This window comes from Rattus norvegicus, chromosome 2 (genome assembly GCF_021556685.1).
Source record: "Rattus norvegicus strain SHRSP/BbbUtx chromosome 2, alternate assembly SHRSP_T2T, whole genome shotgun sequence".
Lineage (NCBI taxonomy): Eukaryota > Metazoa > Chordata > Mammalia > Rodentia > Muridae > Rattus > Rattus norvegicus.
This window is the reverse complement of record NC_141535.1, coordinates 162,840,853-162,858,101: the sequence shown is the minus strand read 5'-3', so window position 1 is coordinate 162,858,101 and position 17,249 is coordinate 162,840,853. Positions and strand designations below refer to the sequence as shown.

The following is a 17,249-nucleotide window of genomic DNA, read 5'->3' as shown; positions in this document are numbered from 1 at the left end:
TGGAGATAAAAAAAGTAAATTCTTCATTTTGCTGTTGAAATTATCAGTGCTTTTCAAAATATCAGATGAAAAATATCTTCAAGGACTATCACGGACATTCAGAGGCCTACTACACAATTAAGAAACTGGCAACAAAACCCACAAAAGAAGCATTTCAAATGTTATAAGGAAATTCTCTGCATCTTTTAATCCAGTTCTTTTCCTAATTCTCAGTCCTGTAATGTTTGTGGACTTTTTACTATAATTACTAATTTATAATTTTAGACATTTTAATATGTTATGTAGTGCATACTGATTCAATTCACCATCCCCTCCCTCTCTCATACTACTCAGCCGCCCTCCCCACAAATTTCTGTCTTGTATGCATGTCTGTTAATTTGGTTCTGTGAGCCACTGAAGTTATCCTGGTCTCTCTATGTGACTATAGGTTTGGAATATTCTGTAGATTATACTTGAATGTTCCTGACACCATCATAATGATCATATGAATAAATTTGTAACCAGAGTTCCAACTGTACCTACACTGATATTAATGAATTTTGCATGTATGAAGTTCCATTGCTAGTTATTATTATTGGACCTTCAAGAAGAACATTCATGAAGCATACATACAGATGAGAAAAGTTTAAATATCACATTTATTTTATAAAATAGGTTAATATATTACTTTAATTGTAATTTTATCCTCAAACTTTAAATCAGCTAAATTAAAATTACAGAAAAGCATCCCAATATCAATGGCGTAATAACAAACAATAGCAAACTATCTTGGGACATACATAGACAAAGAAAAAACCAAACATCTCAACATATACTTCTAAAAAGTAGCTGAGCTACAGGTTTCAGACAAGTAAAAACCTCAAGAGTTTGGTCAATAAACTGATAACAACTCAATACATTATGTCTAAATTGAATAACGGCTTATCACACCATGCCCAGATGCAATGGTTTCTAATTAGTTACCCACAAGACCCTCTATACCACTACTAGGCATATATCCAAAAGATGCTCCAACATCTAACAAGGAGACATGTTCCACTATGTTCATAGCAGCCTTGTTTATAATAGCCAGAAGTTGGAAAGACCCCAGATGTCCCTCAACAGAAGAATGGATACAGAAATTGTGGTACATTTACACAATGGAATACTACTCAGCTATTAAGAACAAGGACATCAGAATTTTGCAGGCAAATGGATGGAACTAGAAAATGTCAATCTGAATGATGTAACTCAGACCCAAAAGAACATGCATGGTATGTACTCACTGATAAGTGAATATTAACACAAAAGCTCAGAATACCCATGATATAATTCACAAACCATATGGAGCTGAATAAGAAGGAAGACCAACATGTGGATGTTAAAAAGTGGGGGGATTCCTCTGGTTTGCAACCTCCTGATGACATTGCAACAGAATGCTCAGTGTTAGTTCTGAAGAATGCACAGCCCATGAATCACTATGCAGTAGTTGTTCATAGTAGTGTGCTGTACTCTTCCTCTAGGTGTAACATGATCTTTCCAGGACCACCTTGTGTCCATAGACATGGCAACTAATTGAGCTGCAAAGAGCAGGATTCCAGCCACTACTCCACTCTCTTCAAGATGCAAGGGATTTCAGGAGATGAAAGATTGTATGCTGTATCAAAAATTACTCATCTGGGTTGGGGATTTAGCTCAGTGGTAGAGCGCTTGCCTAGCAAGCACAAGGCCCTGGGTTCGGTCCTCAGCACCGGAAAAAGAAAAAAAAAAGAAAGAAAAAAAATTACTCATCAGAGTGCCTAGGCTAGGAATGGAACGGACAGTGTACATATACAGTGTAGAATGATTATTGTTAAGGTAGAGAGATTCATGGTGAAGTGAGAGGGGCTCTCAAGTTTGAGAGGGCATGAGGAGCACGTACAAGATATATAATATCATACAAGAGTCATGGGGAGAAAGAGGCAAAGAGAGAGAGAGAGAGAGAGAGAGAGAGAGAGAGAGAGAGAGAGAGAGAGAGAGAGACTGGAGACAGGGAGAGAAAACAGGGAGGGGAAGAGGGTAGAAAGAGGAAGAGATGAGGTTAAGCTTTCATACCTGCACAGTAACAAATGTTTAGTAAAAAAAATGTCCCAGAAACTAAGAATTTTCTTAGAGTGGAAGTAGAAATGAAATTGGGGCTGGACAAAATAGCTCGATGAAGTCATCACCCATGATGGGAAGGGATGACACAGTGAAGCTACTGTTTAGCACTCACTTATCATATATCAAATAAACCCTCAACAAGGCAAACAAACCCATTGGGTCACAATCTAGTATTTTGTCTAATAGGACTTTCATCATTCATGTTTTAGTTTTATATTTTTTAATTAATTATTTTATTTACATTTCAAATGTTGTTCCTCTTCCACATCGCTCCTCCACTAGTCCCCCACCTCATCACCCCTCTCATTTGCCTCTAAGAGAGTACTCACCCACCCACCAACCACTCCCACCTCATTCCTCTAGCAGCCCCCTTTTCTGGGGCATCAAACCTCCACAAGTGCATCCCCTCCCACCGGGGCCAGACAAGGGAATTCTCTGCTACATATGTGGCCACTTTGTGAACATCATTAAATAATTTTATAAGTCTAATTAAATATTGTCATTTGTTTATTACTGTTATATTTAATGGAAATGGAATTAATTTATATGAAATCCATAAGAAAGTTTATTTATGTAAAGTAAATGCAAGAACTTATCTTCTTTCAGGGTAATTAACCATAGCTAATATTAAATTAAAGTTTAAGCTGACATTAAATCAATTAAATGCGATCAGCATGTCAAAGATTATGTGAAGTACAGTCAGATACCACATTTAATTAATTTCAATTAGTGCTTTATAGCATGCTAGCTTGTAGCTTGATAAAATAGCATTTATTTCTACAACAATGGACTATATATTTGCAACATTTTTATAATTGATAATTTTTGTGTGCCTTCCTAGAATCACTAAATGTTCAAATTAAAAACATTGAAACATTAAAAGCTCAATGTCACACAAAACAGATTTTTCCAATATTAGTTTAAAGATCTTTGTCCTAGATTCTCAATCATAATAATCTACTTCTCTTTAACAGTATATATATATACATTATATATACACATTATATGCAATATATATACTATATATAATATATATATATGATGGAAAAACACATATAGGGCTCCAGACCTTAGTAGGCCTTCAGATTTTAACCCAACTGAATGGTTGTAGCCCACTCAGGCCGTGTAACTCAGAACTTAGACAGCAGACAGCACTACCTACCACAACTAAAACAGAAGCTTAATCCATCAATGTCCATATAGTTCTTTTCACCTTCTCTAGATCCACCTTTAGTTAAATATTCTTGTTAAGCAAAGTATGTCAACCCAGAACACCTAGTGTTGCATACAAAGCTGACCACAAGAAAAACTTGGTGCACAATGGGGTCCCAAACACCCAGTATAATTGCTGGCCAGCTAATAAGATTTTATATTGGCTATGCCCAAGTAGTCTTCCTTAGTGAATACTTCATGAGACATATTTAGCAGTGAGTGAATCATTTAAGAATGGTTATTTTATTTTATTGGTTATTTTATTTGTTTATATTTCAAATGTTATCCCTTCCCCAGTTAATATCCCTATCCCCTCCCCTGTCTTTCATGCTTCGATAAGAGTGCTTCCCAACCCACCCACTCCTGCCTCCCTACTCTGGCATTACCCCACACTGGCACATCGAGCCTTCATAGGACCAAGGGCTTCTCCTCCTATTCATGACTGACAAGGTCATTCTCTGCTACACATGCTGCTGGAGCCATGGGTCACTCCATGTATACTCTTTGATAGTCCCTGGGGGTTTTGGAGGTCTTATTGGTTGATGTGGTTGTTCTTTCTATGGGTTGCTAATCCCTTCAGCTATATCATCAGTCCTTCCCCTAACTCCTCCATTGGTGTCCCTGCACTTAGTCCAGTGGATGGTTATGTGCATCCATGGAAATTGAATTTACTTTTATGTGTATGTTGAGATACTATATGTTCTAGGATGCAAAAGAAATGTAATTGCCAATCTTTTCAAATGGCTTACAAAAGGAATAAGATGGTACTTTAGAAGATTTAGAGGATGGGTAAAGGGAACAAAAGAAGATTAAGAGATTCAACACCAATAATACCACCAATGAATGTCATAATGCATCGAGACACTTGATTAAACATCCAGAAGACCAACAAGGATAGGATATGGAGAAAAGACTGAATAATGATATAAAATGCTAATAGCAAAAAGAGAACAACAGACTATGATGAACTGGATTATTATATAGAATAAAAACACATCATTTAATTATTGTCATTATTTCACATGTTGTCTCCTATCACGTGTTATGTTAACATATAAAATGTATTTAACAGCAACACTTAACAACTCATCATTGAATTGGGCTCAAATCTTTGCTCAAACCTTCTATTTTTGTCTGACCTGATAGACTAGTGGTAAATTAAAAGAAAACTAACCAATGGCTTTCAGTCTCTCAATAATATAATCTCATAGTTTAAACTGTCTACTAAAACACAATGCTAACTAAAATTAATGTATTTAAAATAAACTTAGCTGTCTCTAGGACAACTAAGACATGGTTCACTTATAATCACTAATTATCACACAATAATAATGCTCAAATTAAAAATATTTACAGAATGTACAATATCCTCATCTATACCAAATACAAACTAATTTAGTCTCATACTTTTTATTTGGTTGTGAGCCTAGCCTTTAACGGCTGAGCCATCTCTCCAGTCTCATACTTTTTAAATTGATCTTTTAGTTCAAGACTTTGCCACTTGTTTTGTTTCACATATGTAAGTGTAGCTTAGGCCTTAAAATCTAATATTGTATTACTAATCCACCATCTGAATGGTGTTAGCAGCTAATGAACTGCTCATGTTTCATTTGATTTATCAAATAACATGTAGATAGAAATCTGAATGTTATACTTGAATAAAGATTATTAAATAAGAGAATTAGCAACAAAGTTAATACTGTTACCATACAGTTGCTAAGAAGAATCAGTGCACACTGCACTGAAAATTCCTGGCATTGAATATTTGTTTAATAAAAATGTAGTTATTATGATTAAGAGTGATATGTATGAATAACATTGCTAAAAGAAATAACTGTTTTTCCCAACAAACTGTACTAAAAATTGCGTTGGAGCTGGGTAGGTTATACATGCCTGTATTCCTAGAACTCTGGAAATCTAAAGTGATAGACATTAAGTTCTAGGCCAACATGGTCTACACAACAGATCCTATTACAAAATAAAGACGCAAGCAAAATACATCATGGAAGTGTTGCGATGAATGTAACACACAAAGTAACACTCTTGAAATTGCCAAGAATATCTAACACAATATTTCTATTTGCAGCCAAAAGTTAAAAATAATTAAGAAATTAAAAAATTGAAATGAAGAAAAGAGAAACATGAAAGATATAAAGTGTGTGTGGCGGGGGAGGGATTTAAAATTCTATCTGTATAATTTTATATTTTGATTTGGCATCCATTTTGTGATAATTTTTACCTACATATAGACAATTTTAAAACAAAAATAAAGTTTGGGTTTATATATTGTAATCCAACAAAATGGTTTCACTTCTAAGTGATGCCAACAGCTTCAGGACATACAGAAGACCTCAAAGTGGGACCTTTCTGTGACCTCTGTGATTGGGCCTATGTCTCCTAATGCTGCTCTGTCAGGTGGGTTGATATTGCTCCAGTGTCACTCCTGTAGACAGCCCATATGTAGAGAGTGTCCTCCCTCCCTTGGATTTGTAATCATCTTTCTATCTTATTTCAAACAACATGCTAGAGTTTTGCTTATCTGCAAAAGAGTAGCTTTTTAAAGAAAAAATAAGCAGGAAAGCAGCAGATTTGCATACAACCTGTCACCACCCTCAAATACACAGGCTGCCAGCTTCAGCATATTGCACCAATATTGTAAGTGCTACACCATGAATTTGCAATGTGAAATACTTTCCTTAAGAGTGGTTTCATTCACTTAATTTTTTGTGTCTATAGTCTCTTGAGGCCCTGAAACCACTCATCTTATGAACATATCTCCATGATTAGGGCATTCTAGAATGTTCTGTAGTGAAATTAAACACTGCATAGCCAGTTTTTAACAGCTTTTTAAAAAACTTACAACATAATTACAACATTCCTCCCTTCCTTTTTCTTATTTCACAGCCCTCCCATAAACCCTCTCCCAAATCTCTGTCAAATTCATGGTCTCTCCATAAATAGTTATTCCCATGGATATATGTACACATATATACATTTATGTGTTCCTAAAAATAACTCATTCAGTCCATATACTATGGTAATGTTGGTATTTTATTGAATCATATGCCTTAAAGATTGATCCATATCTAGTCATAGGTCTTTAATTTTATTTTTATTGATGAATAGTATCCTACAGTGTAGATTATAAATTTATTTTCCACCTATTTTAAGATGTCTGAGTTTCTTATGACTTTTTTAGTTTTATAAAGTTCACATAAACAAATATTATATGTATGTTCTGTGTTTTATGCTTTCAGAATATTTTAGAAGAATGTTTTCCAACTGTGGGTTGTCAGCCCCTTTGGGAACAGCAAATGATCCCTTTATAGGGGTCAGCTAAGACCCTCTGAAAACACAGATATTTATATTATGGTTCACAACAGTAACAAAATTATAGTTACCAAGAAGCAACAAAATAACTATATGGTCACTACAACATGAGGAACTCCAATAATGGGTTGAGAAGCACTGACAGTAAAATATAGAAGTACACATGCTTTGTCAAATGGCACATGCACATGCATTCTTACAACTAAAGCCTATATGGACCTAAGAATTGCTTTTTGTCACTTAAATTGAAATATGAATATATTTCTTTAATAGTTTGCTCAAGAATGAACAATAGCTTCTTACACTCTTCATGTGATAGAGAATATATTTAACTATGCTGTAATATCACAATTACTGACAAACGATTCCACAAGAAATCCCTAATTTGCAAGAAATGTTTCATGATTAGCAATGTCTCTACTGTGGATTCCAACCAAATAACCATGATTTCTCCAGAATCCCATATCCCAGCACAAATATACTGTTGTCCTTGACTCTTTTCAATATCCATGCAGTGAAACCCACCTAGGATGCCTCTGGAGACTGCAGAACATCTCTTTGCATTGGTACTGCCCTGATACTCTCAGTAGCACAGCTGTGTGTGGCGTGAGTCTAAAAGGCTACATCAATAATATAGGAAAATATTAGCGAATGGACATAAGCCTAATGTTGTCTAACTTCCTCTTTTAATGATGGTGGTGTTGGCAACTGCTAGTCAAAGAAAACTCCTCAGTTATGTTAGTATTTAAAGAGACCCTGTGTGGAAAGACCGGAGTTACTGTCATCACTTGTAGGCCTCAGTCTGCTCATTACTGGGAAAGACCACTTGGAGAGGCAGAACAAGAGGAGTTTGACTACCAAGAGGAGTTTGCAGTGCTGGGCTATAGGGAAGTGTTGAGACACCACTGGGGGGTAGGAAAGCAGACTCTGACACCTGGGAAAGCTGGAGCGGGTTCAGGGGACCCTGGGCTTGCAACAAGGCCAAGGCCGTGGGGTTCTCAGATTCTTGGACATTTAGGCACCACTGGGAGTCACAAAAGAGTGAAGAACAGAGTCAGGGGCCTGCAGGATGGGAATAGCATCTAGCCCCTGGCTGGGCAGATGGAATAGAGGAACGAGGAGCTCTAGCTTGTCCCAGCAAGTGATTATCCTTAGCTTGGTAGAGGCAGACTAGGAGTGCAGAGAGGCTTTCTAGAGGAGATTAGGCTGCTGCTCTGTAGACAAATGTCTTCATGGTTTCCCATGGTGGATCTTGATCAAATGAAACAGTCCATGGTTCTAAACAGTTTATTATCGTGGTGGAAAGTGGATGTATAAAACCACACCTCACTTCTTGGGATTTGCCTCAGATTAAATACCTTTTGCAGGGAGGAATGTCTTAAAAGGGAAGCTTTTTGGCTAAGGACTCCAGGCATTTAGGTACCTCATAAGCATGAAGAACTCTGTTTTGAACCTACATGACCATGGGGCACATTTCTTCCATGTGAGAACCATAGCCTGTGTTCTAAGTCAGGAGTGTGACAGGGAGACAGGAGTCACCTAAGCCTCAGGTGTGTGCCCACTGAATCTCGGGGTCTCGACCTGCTCTACCTTATCAAACTTCCTGGCATAGTTCTATGTCCCACAGTCACTCCCTGCCCATGGGAAGGAATTTGCACATGAAAGTAGACTCTATAACTTCCTTGAGATTCTCCTGGTTCTCCCTGATGTTAAATGATGGCATTCAGCCTCTCACCTGCCTTAGGTAATATTTCCTATTTTAAAGGATGATCAAAAATTTTAAAAAGACGGTATAGGGAATACAGGGACAAAATATTACTGTAACATAAAACATGCAAAAGACAGATGTAGTACAATATTTATGATCAAAATGGCTGAAAAAGCTATAGTCAAACAGACAATATAATATACATTATGGTGGGAAAGGGCAAAAGGCAGAAGCCTATAGCAAGAGGCTTTCACTAAACTTCTAAGTGGAACTAATCTGCCAATTTATTTGAGAGCCTTCTTTGAAGGCTCAGGCCTGAAGATCCCACAGGCACAAGTCCATATGGGATCTTTTTGTGTTCACTCTGCAGTGGGTGGGAGATGCTGGAAGATCTCTAAGGACTGGGTGTCTGTTGTCATCACAATGAACTGAGAGAAACCCCACTGAGGTTTATGCTGCTCTTATTGACTCCATTCTGAGCTACTTGTACTCACACAACTGCTGAACAAGGTCAAGTAGGTTCTTAGTGAGGTGGATCTCTGCCTTTGGATTCACTTGGTGAAGTCTGCAGTGCACAGGTCTTGCTGTGATTCAAGAACAATTCACCTGAGACACATTTGTGTTTTTTCTATTCTATCTATATGTGTCTGTGAAGGATCTGTATATGTGAATATTAATTTAAAATACTCTGACCATATAAGATGCCTAATATAATTGAATTTGCTTATTTGCATTTCTAACATCATCTTTGGTAAGATTTTGTATTGGATATTTTTATTTATTTATATTTCAAATATTATTCCCTTTCTTGGTTTCCCGTACATAAGCCCCCTACCCATCCCCCTCCCATTCTTAGACAAGGATGTTCCCCTCCCCATCCACACCCCCTTCCCACCTTCCTACATTCCCCTACACTGGATGTCCAACCTTGGCAGTTCCAAGGGCTTCTCCTTCCATTGGTGCCCAACAAGGCCATCCTCTGCTACATAAGCAGTTGGAGACATGGTTCAGTGCATGTACAGTCTTTGGGTAGTGGTTTAGTCCCTGAGAGCTCTAGTTGGTTGTCATTGTTGTTTTTATGGGGTTGCAAGCCCCTTCAGCTCTTTCAATCCCTTTTCTAATTCCTCCAACGAGGGTCCCGTTCTCAGTTCAGTGGTTTGCTGCTAGCATTCGCCTCTGTATTTGAGATGCTCTCGCTGTGTCTCTCAGGAGACAGCTATATCCGGTTCCTGTCAGCATGTACTTCTTAGCTTCATCCATCTTATCTAGTTTTGGTGACTGTATATATATAGAGCACTTGTGGGGCAGGCTCTGAATGGCCATTCCTTCAGTCTCTGCTCCAAACTTTGCCTTTTCGTAAGGTGTTTTACGCAGAACCTTTGCATGTTCTTTGAATTTAAGTGATTTTGTTTTGATGATACATTGGAAAACAAGCAATGTAACGTTCCTCAAGGCCTTAAAAAATGCAAGCAAATGCTAGAGTAGCATATAGCAAGAAATGATGAAGACCAGGGCAGAAGTGAAATGAAAACAAAAGGAAAATGTAAACGATGAATGAAATAAATGGCTGCTTGAAAATGTATCAATAAATGATCCATTTAGGCACATACCATTTGCACATACCTGCTGCCAGATGCACATAGTAAGAACTAAAATACAGCATTATAAAAAATACAACTGGTAACCTCTCAGCCTAACTAACCAGAAGAGAGTGCTCAAGCAGTAAAATTAAAGCTTAAAGAAGATATACTTTACTGATTAACAAGAGTCAAAGGATCATTATTCCATGCTTTGAAGTTTACATTGTAACAAATTTATAAATCCTACAAATAAAAGCAATTGAATCTCTAGATTTTTGTGATCTACCAAAGTTAAATAAGAAGATATAAGCAAAATTACACAAAAATGTAAGAAACAATGTATCATCATTTTAAAACTACACCATAACAATAACAAAATTCAGGGCCAGATGGACTTACATTTTATTACTCCAGATCTATAAAGAAGAATTAAAACCAATGGTCCTCAGAATATTTCACAAAATAGAAAGAACACGGCTAGACTAATATTTTTACAAACACCACTAATACCTGGATATCAATACCAAAAACCAGATGAAAGAAAAAGGGAATAGGCAAATGAATGATCTGGAGGGAATTTCAGTCAAATAGCTTCAATCTTAATATCCAGAACCACTCATGGTGTCTCTGTGACATACTCTGTCATGTTGACCTACTTCTGATGACTCTCAAACCACATGTGAGAAAGTTGGTGAACTTTATCCACATCTACCACAAAAATCATACTGCTCAAACCAAGATGCCAAGCCAGAGACACCACAATGAGTTGATTGCTTTTGGGCATTTGGAAAAGACTTCTCAGGACTGCTCTGCAAAAGTTTAGGACATTTTTGAAAATCTATATCAAATCTGACCTCATTCTTAGTGTCTCCATCACATAATTCCTTTTCTCCCTACATCTCCAGTGATCTTAAGAAATTCATAGGATGAGTCTACCTTTTCTCTGTAGTTTTATAAAGTTTCAAACTTAAATGTTTCAGTTTTTTATTAAAATGGTAAATGAGCTACCCTTACCCAATATTTAATTTCTTCAAAGGAAATATTCATTTCTTAAAATTTTTGACTGTGATGAATAATAATTTTTAAAAAATGCAGACTACATAAATCCCTATTTTCTCTAAATATGCATATGTAAACACTACCATAAATATATTTTATCCTGAACTAACTTCTCTTTAATAGGAATTATTGAATACATAAACATAATTATGCTCCTTTTAAACATTTGAACTCACTATAAAGTAGTGATTATATATATTTGTGGTGTTCTAGTGAATATAAACAAAATAGAGGCAGCCCATTATAGAGAAAATGAGAATCTGTTTGATGACAGTTGTCTCTAAGTATTTAGGAGAGTAAGTGGAAAATATTATTTAATGAGCAAATTCCCTTTGTACATAAATTTCAAGTACCATGAAATACAAGTTTGACAGTCACCACTACACCACAGAGGCCTTATTTAATCAGGGATTAGATTACAAAAACTAATCTTCCCTGCCATGCCAATAGACTTTGGGTTAAGTATCCAATGGCTAATCTGTGAAAATTCTTGGACATGATATTGGGTGTTTATTAAAAAGTATTTACTCATCTCATCCACAGTGAAGCTTACACTTGAAGATATCTACCCAATGCTCTGAAATAACAAGACATAATTTTTGCCCTTTCATTTTCCTCATCCTCTTCTTTATCTTCCTTTTTAAATAAGTTTTTCAACATAGCCTATGATAGCTTTGAATTTGTTGGCATCTTATGGTTCTGTCACCACCATATCTTCCGGAGCAGTTTCTTAAAGATGTGAATGATTAACATGAAGAGTATCCCTCTCTTAATCAAGAGTGGAAGGACTAAATAAACTTTACAGCTGAGAAAAGCCACACATAAACCATCAGGTCAAAAATAAACATATAAACAATGTAAAATGAGATTAAACCATGGTGACAAGTTCTGTCAAAACAAAACAAACAACCCTATAACTTCGTGAACGGGACTCACAGAAAGGAGCTCACAGCCAGTTCCTGAAATAAAAAGAAAAGTCTTTATAAAAAGTAGAATGATCTACATAAATTTATTTTATAATATATGATACTTAAATAAAATGTACAATAGAACATAGAGAAAATTTATAACATTTGAAATGTAAATAAAGAAAATATCCAATAAAGTGAAAATAATAAAGAAAATATAAGTGAATATAAAGGATAAGATAGGAAAGAGAAAAAGTCAAATCATATAACTGTCAGTTTCTGAATTTCTAAAGCCAAATAATAGAAGTCCAGATGGACAAGAAGAAAAACAGATGGTAAGAAATAATTAATAAATTATTAAAGTATTTCCCAGAACTGAAAAATGGGGTTGCCAATTTTAAAGACAACACTCAGTACACAATATGAATGAATTATAGTATACACTTTTCAAAGAATATTTGAAATTTAGAAATAATAAAAGTATGGAGAATCTTCAACAGGTTTGTGAAAAATACAGTTATATAAAAATGAGTAGATGTTCAGTTACATTTGATTTTGAAGCAGCAACAGAAAACAAGAAAGACCGACCATAAATGATTCTAAAAAGAAATAGCTCTGAAGTCATTGCCCTGGCGTCCTCACAAGGGCTTCCTGCTACAGCAGGCAGGTCATTTTCTTCTTTCTACACAGGAACTTCAATTTTGACTTTCCCTGATATTTGAAGGACGCAAATGATAAATATACAAGGCTCATAACCCTCTCCTTTCCTATACACGTTGGATGATTTCCTTAGTGTAGGACCTGCACTACAACCTCCAGTAGCCCATACTACAAAAGCCCTAGATTATAAGATGTAGATGTCAATCAACAGATAAATGAGTAAATTAAACACTGTGTAATAAAGTCAACCAAACATTCAAAAGATCATTCACCTCCAACCAAGAGGGAATCATTCCATGTTGCAAAGTTGGTTTAATATATCAATATAGAAAACATCATATAAATAGACCAAAGCATAGGAATCATATGACAAACATAATAAATGCAGAAAAAACTACTTGATAGCAACACTTCATGATCAAAAAGTAATTAATATTAAAAGCAACATACTCCAGAGACTATTCCTACTGTAGGCAGAAATGTAGATTTAGGAATTAAACTGGAGAGCAGCAAGCAAAATTCTTACTGGCACACCAAACTTGGTCAGCTGCCTTTTTTTTTTAACACACAGTCCAGATCTACCTATGGAATGGCACTGTCCCTAGTGGATTGTCCTTATCATATCAATTAGCAATCAAGAAAATGGCCCCACAGTCATGTACACATACTTAGACCTCATCTCAGATTTCCTGTTCCCATTTTTCAAGGTTGGTGTCAAGTTGACAAAAATTAACCAGCACAGAAAGGGAAAAAGATTACAAATATGCATTAGAAAAGAAAATGTTACTTGTTTTAGACAGAGTACACAGAGAACTATGCTTCATTGCAAAATGTATAAGTCCATCGCAAAATCAGGAGCAAAGAGGAACAAGAGCATTATCTTTACCTAGGGCTGCTCAGTATGTCTCAGACATCTAGCTTGCTTTGATTTAGATACCTGATTAATAATTAAAAGCATAGAAATTCATTTCTGTTTTTAAAATATTTTACAGTGGATAAATTCTACTTGGCTTTAAACATGTCTTTAAAAAAGTCTCACTGAGAAATGTTAAAATTAATACATCAATTAAATTCATTAATATATTTCAAAAATATATGGAATGATGCCAAATTTAGCAATAAAATGGTAGTCAAGATAGTTTAGTTTCTCTTGGGCTTTAAAATAGAATCTATTGCTAATCCTGTGATGAAATAGAATTACAATGCATAATTTAGACACAACAGGAGAAAAAAAGAACTATGACACTAGTGACATTAGAGATAGCTCAGTAGGTAAAGGCACATTTCACCAAGACTGAGAACCTGACTTTGATTTTTGATATCTACATAGTGGAAAGAGAAAACATATCATATCATCTGCAAATAGTGATAATTTGATTTCTTCTTTTCCAATTTGTATCCCTTTTATCTCCTTTTGTTGTCTGATCACTCTGGCTAGGACTTCAGGAACTATATTGAATAAGTAGGGAGAGAGTGAGCAGCCTTGTCTAGTCCCTGATTTTAGTGGGATTGCTTCAAGTTTCTCTCCATTTAGTTTGATGTTAGTTACTGGTTTGCTGTATATTGCTTTTACTATGTTTAGGTATGGGCCTTGAATTTCTGATCTTTCTAGGACTTTTATCATGAAGGGGTGTTGAATTTTGTCTAATGCTTTCGCAGCATCTAATCAAATGATCATATGGTTCTTATCTTTGAGTTTGTTTATACAGTAGATTATATTGATAGATTTTCATATATTAAACAATCCCTGCATAAGTGGGATGAAACTTACTTGATCATGATGGATGATCGTTTTGATGTGTTCTTGGATTCGGGTTGCAAGAATTTTATTGAGTATTTTTGTGTCAATATTCATAAAGGAAATTAGTCTGAAGTTCTCTTTCTTTGTGTGGTTTCAGTATAAGAGTAATTGTGGCTTCATAGAAGGAATTTGATAGTGCTCATCTGTTTCTATTTTATGGAATAGTTTGGACAGTATTGGTATGAGGTCTTTTATGAATGTCTGATAGAATTTTGCACTGAACCCATCTGGGCCTGTGCTCTTTTTTGGTTGGGAGATTTTTAATAATTGCTTCTATTTCTTTAGGTGTTATGGAGTTGTTTAGATTGCTTATTTGTTCCTGATTTAACTTTGGTATCTGGTTATCCATCTAGAAAATTGTCCATTTCCTCCAGATTTTCCAGTGCTGTTGAATATAGGCTTTTGTAATAGGATCTGATGATTTTTTTTATAATTTCTTCAGATTCTGTTGTTATGTCTCCCTTTTCATTTCTGATTTTGTTAATTTGGATACACTCTCTGTGACCTCTGGTTAGTCTGACTAAGGGTTTATGTATCTTGTTGATTTTCGCAAAGAACCAGCTCCTGGTTTTGTTGATTCTTTGTATAGTCTTTTTCGTTTCTACCTGATAGATTTCAACTCTTGAGTTTGATTATTTCCTGCCTCCTTCTTCTCTTATGTTTATTTATTTCTTTTTGTTCTAGAGCTTTTAAGTGACCTGTCAAGCTGCTGACATATGTTCTCTCCTGTTTCTTTTTGCAGGCACTCAGAGCTATGAGTTTCCTCTTGGCACCACTTTCTTGTGTCCCATAAGTTTAAGAATGTTGTACCTTCATTTTCATTAAATTCTAAGAAGTCTTTAATTTATTTCTTTATTTCTTCCTTGACCAAGTTATCACTGAGTACAGCACTGTTCAACTTCCATGTGTATGTGGGCTTTCTCTCATTGTTATTGTTATTGAAGACCAGTCTTAGTCCATAGTGATCCCATAGGACGCATAGGATTATTTCTATCTTCCAGTATCTGTTGATGCCTGTTTTGTGACCGATTATATGGTCAAATTACCCAAGATACAGTCCACAGGCCTCATGAAGCTCAAGAAGGATGACCATATGCAGATACTTCACTCCTTCTTAAAAGGGGAATAAAAATATTCATAGGAGGGGATATGGAGGTAAAATTTGGAGCAGAGACTGAAGGAACATCCGTTTAGAGCCAGCCCCATATGTGTCCCATATATACAGCCACCAAAACTAGTTAAGATTGATGAAGCTAAGAAGTGCATGCTGACAGGAACCAGATATAGCTGTCTCCTGAGAGACACAGCCAGAGCATCTCAAATACAGAGGCAAATTCTAGCAGCAAACCACTGAACTAAGAACAGGACCTTCATTAGAGAAATTAGAGAAAGGATTGAAAGAACTGAAGGGGCTTGCAACCCCATAAGAATAACAATGCCAACCAACCAGAACTCTCAGTGACTAAACCACTACCCAAAGACTATACATGCACTGACCCATGGCTCAAGCTGCATATGTAGCAGAGGATGGCCTTGTTGGGCACCAATAGAAGGATAAGCCTTTGGTCCTGCCAAGGTTGGACCCCCAGTGTAGGTGAATGTTGGGGGTGTGGATGGGGAGAGGAACACCCTTATAGAAGAAAGGGAGGGGAATGGGATAGGGCACTTATATCTGAGAAACTGGAAAAAGCAAATGTAAATTTTTTAAAAAATCCAATATTAAAAAAAAATAAGACTGGGCAAGGCCACCCAGTAAGAGGCAAACAATTTCAAGAACAGGCGAAAGGGTCAGAGAACCACCTGCTTCTACTTTTAGGAGTCTTACAAAAACACCAAGCTAACAACCATAAGGTATTCACAGAAAACTTGGTCCAGACACATGCAGGCCTCTGCCTCATGATTCAGGCTCTGTCTGTGAACCCATATGAGCCTTGCTTTGTTAACTAGGTGGTTCATGTTCTCCTTCCTTTCTGACTGCTATTTTTCTTCCTTAAGGTGAAAAGAAGATGAGATCATAATGAACTAAACATCTATTAAATTATGTAACTATTTGCTATTGGCCCAGGACAAGGATCTTTATCTCTGCTAATACTGGACATAATAGTTCCTTTAATAATTTCAGATACATATGTTCCTTGAATCCCTCATGATTGTTGAATAAAAGGATTGTTTTAGCTACCTTTGTGCACTAACAGTATTTTAGTGTGGAGCATCATCCTTGTAAATCATACTTTTAGAACATGGCAGCTCACTTTCAGTATTAAGGGATTGTTTGTAAACATGAAATATAAAAAATGGTGCTTAAAAATGTTCAGAAGTTAAGAATGTACTCTTCGAGCAAAGAACCTAGCTCTGTTTTAAGCAATCATATTGAGAAGTTAATCTGGATTGATTTCAGGACACCTGGTATCTGGTAACTCTGGCCTCATGAACCACCAAATGCTGACCCATACATACACAAAATTCAAAATATGAAAATAAAGTTTGAAGATAAATTTAAATTATGAATCATGATATTTATAATAGCCAGAAGCTGGAAAGAACCCAAATGCCCTTCAACAGAGGAATGGATACAGAAAATGTGGCACATCTACACAATGGAATATTACTCAGCTATCAAAAACAATGACTTTATGAAATTCATAGGCAAATGGATGGAACTGGAAAGTATCATCCTGAGTGAGGTAACCCAATCACAGAAAAACACACATGGTATGTACTCATTGATAAGTGGTTATTAGCCCAAATGCTTGAATTACCCTAGATGCACAGAGCTCATGAAACTCAAGAAGGATGACCAAAATGCAAATGCTTCACTCCTTGTTTAAAAGCAGAATAAGGATACCATTGGCAGGGAATAGGGAGGCAAA

General features: G+C 36.0%; 1 protein-coding gene across 2 annotated transcripts in view; it reads right to left on the bottom strand.

Annotated features, from left to right (window-relative positions):
- Fstl5 (follistatin-like 5) overlaps positions 1-17,249 on the bottom strand; it is a 654,395-nt gene that overhangs the window by 433,249 nt on the left and 203,897 nt on the right.